A 3,558-nucleotide genomic window follows, 5' to 3' on the forward strand; every position below is an offset into this window, starting at 1 on the left:
TGCATATATCTGAATGATAGTGGTATTCACTGGACTTCCTTGTAAGCGTATGGATATAATCCTATCACTCACAATGTTGTACTTCAAGATGGATCTAGAAATTTCTTCTTTATCTATGAAAGCAACTCCATTTTTCCTCACCTTTTCATCTCCTATTAGAATATGAATAACTGTTTCCTTTATATCAGTTGAAAAATCAGTAGCTCAAACCCATAATTTCTTACAATTTTCAGACTAGATAAGGATGGGAATTTTATCTTGAAACATATTTGTAATTTCTTGCCATTGGAAAAAGTCATGCTGCTAAATAAGTATGAGGTTTTTCAAAAGGTGATCTGGCACGAGATTCAAGGTGAGGTGAGACTGATGCACCATTTAGAAATGACCCTTCCGTCCTTCAACACTAAGCTGCCTGGAACACTCTTGGCCCAGCTCCTCTCCTGGCTGGCTCCTTATCTGTCGGGTCTCACCTTGAATACAGTTCCTCAGGTGAACCTATTCACACCCACTTCATGGGCAGCTACCACTCTGTGACTGGCGTTTGTGGCCCTATTTAAATTCTCTCTCTCCTGCAGAAAGAAAGCTTGATGATGACAGATGCTCACTTTGCTTCTTCAGTGATTCCAGCAGTCTTCCTGTTTGTGTTCCATCGAATTGGAACCAACTCATAGCTGGCCTGCCAGTGGGTTTGCAGAAGCAGTAAACACACGGAATTTCCTATCTTTTTCTTGTGGAGCAGCTGGTAGACTTGAACCACATGCTTTTATGATGGCAGCATAACTACTTACCACTGTTGTTGTTGTTATGTGCCATCAAGTCGCCTGCAATTCATAGCCACCCTATGTACAACAGCCTTAAACCCTGCTCTATCCATTGCCAATCTTATTGTCTCCGACATACCTATCCCCATTACCCCAGTCACTGAATCAATCCATCTCATTAAGGGTTTTCCTCTCCTATGCTGTCTCTCTACCCTCCCAAGCATGATGTCCCTCTCCAAGGACTGATCCTGCCTTGCAACATGTCCAAAGTATGTCAGATGAACCTTCAGAATCCTTGTGTCCAAGGAGCAGCCTGGCTTCACTCTCCCTAGGATGAACTTATTTGTTCTCCTAGAAGTCCATCTTATATTTAATACTCTTCTCCAGCACCACAGCTCAAAGGCATCAATTCTTCTTCCATCAGCCCTAGTCCAGCTCTCTGATTCATAGCAAGTAATTGCAAAGACCAAGGGCTGTATCAGGCACAGCTTAGTCTCCAGACTGACACTGGTGCTCTTCAGTACTTTGGAGAGGTCTCCGACAGCAGACTTTCCCAATGCAATTCATCTACACCACCAGAATTCCCTTTATAGTAAACAAAACCAAACAACAAAGAGTTGTCATTGAGTCAACTCTGACTCATGGTGAGTTTTCAGTGGCTGATTTTTTCTCAGAAACAGACTGATAGGCTTTTCTATTGAGGTATCTCTGGTAGAACTCAAACTATCCACCTTTCAGTTAGCAACCAAATGTGTTAACCATTTGTACTACTCAGGTACATAGTAGCAGAGCCATAACCATTTGTTGAAAGAGAGAAAGCAGGAAAACGCAAGATATCCTATGTATGACACAATGGACCACTTTTATACGGATTTCTAGGCACGTTTTTGTAACTCCTAGCAAATGTTTGGGTGGAACTATTCAAATTTGGTGGCTGTGACCCAACCAAAGGGATCAGATAGCTTGCCAATAATGCAAATAACAAGAGAACTGATAAATCTTACCATTCTGCTAGGCTTGAAATGACTCATCCCAGAGGCAGAAAAGAAAAAAAAAAAAGAACAAGAAGAGGAGACAGGAGCAGGCAGAGTATATATGTTCTTTGAACTTGGGGGCCCTGCACTGAGGACTTCCTAAACCAAGAAACAAAAGACAGAGTGCTATATTATCAGAGGCAGCACATGACGGTGAGACTCAGTGGTAGAGAACTGACAGCAGCAGAACCAGGAGACAGGCAGGAGCTGGCAGAATATGGTTAACTCCTAGAGGAGATGCCTCTGGGCTCATATCAGTGGAAAGTAACAGTTCTGTAGCACTTATCCAAGCAGAACAGAGCCCAGATCAGATCAAGAGACAAGGGTCAAGGAGATGCTTACCTGAAGGCATAGCCAAGAAGCGCTCTTAACTAAAGAACTGTGCCCTGAGTTGTTCCTGCTCCTGAATTTTAACTTGTTACTTCCCTCATGAGTCCTGTGTGGCCAATGCAATGACTTACCAAACCCAGTCGAGGAGTAGAGTTCTGTGGGAAGGATTGTTGTTGTTACGTGCAGTCAAGTCAACTATGACTCATAGTGACCATATGAACAATGGTTCTGAATCTTGTCCTATCCTACAAGAACTTCACCAACTCTGACACATCTGACGACATTGCCATAGCCACTGTATCAATTCATCTCATCCAAGGTCTTGCTCTCATATGCTGACCATTTACCCTGCCAAGCAGGATGTCTTTCTTCAAGGATGCTACCTCCTGACAACATGCCTAAAGAATGTAAGACAGAGCTTCAGAATCCTTGCCTCCAAGGAGCAACCTAATTTCACCTTCTCCAGGACAGACCTGTTTGTTCTCTTGGCAGAACATGCTATGTTCAATATATTCTTCTCCAGCACCACGATTCAAAGGCATCAATTCTTCTTCTGTCATCCTTAGTTGTTGTCCAGCTCTCTGAGACAGAAGAAGCAAGTAAGAAGACCATAGCCTGGATCAGGTGCACCTTGGTTTTAGTGGTAAGGATGGCCAGTGTCAAAACTGGTAAAAAACGTTGACGGGAAGAGGTATGTCTCAACACCTCACTTCACAGGAATTAGCCTTGGGCTGATGTTGATAGTGATTCTCTGCTTCATGAAGCTGGAGGTCACATGTCTCCATCATGCCATTTTCACACCCTGACTACAGAGTTGGTCCTACAAGAGAGTTAGGTCTAACTCTACAGTAAATGGAGACGGTGAGGCTGCAGTGAAAACGCTTGCCTCTGCCTCTCACCAGTTGGGAGTGATGACAGGAGAAAGTGAGGAAAGAACAAGAGTCACGCTAAATGAAACAGTGAATTGTACTCTAACAACCAAGCTACTTGAATGATTCGAGCATATGGAATTTAGGGATAAGGCTGATAGTTGTCTTTTCAAAGGAAGGATTGTGGCAGGCTACACTTGGTGGAAGTACAAGAAAAACATGACATGGGCATGCTTTTCATATCATTCAATAGAACCCAGATCAAATGTTGTTCTACTTCGCCAATGAGCTGCTTTACCAGCACAAGTTCATCACGATGCTACCTCAGGATAGCTCCCTTCAGGGTGCTGGGAACCAGAGCCAGGAGTGAACAGCTAAGAGGTGGCCTTTCCTCTGGTGCAAGAAATGAGAAATGCCATGAGAGGGCTTACAATGAAAACCAGGAAGGAGACACCCAAAATGGATCCAAATATGGAATAGCAGGAAAACAAGGGCAGGAATGTGCAGCCAGAGGGGTGAGGAAAGACTGGTAAATCTATCTGTAGAAAGAATGCATCAAGCTTG

This window comes from Elephantulus edwardii, unplaced genomic scaffold (assembly GCF_000299155.1).
Source record: "Elephantulus edwardii isolate Elephantulus edwardi_28Jun2011 unplaced genomic scaffold, EleEdw1.0 scaffold00167, whole genome shotgun sequence".
In the NCBI taxonomy this organism is placed as follows: Eukaryota; Metazoa; Chordata; class Mammalia; order Macroscelidea; family Macroscelididae; genus Elephantulus; species Elephantulus edwardii.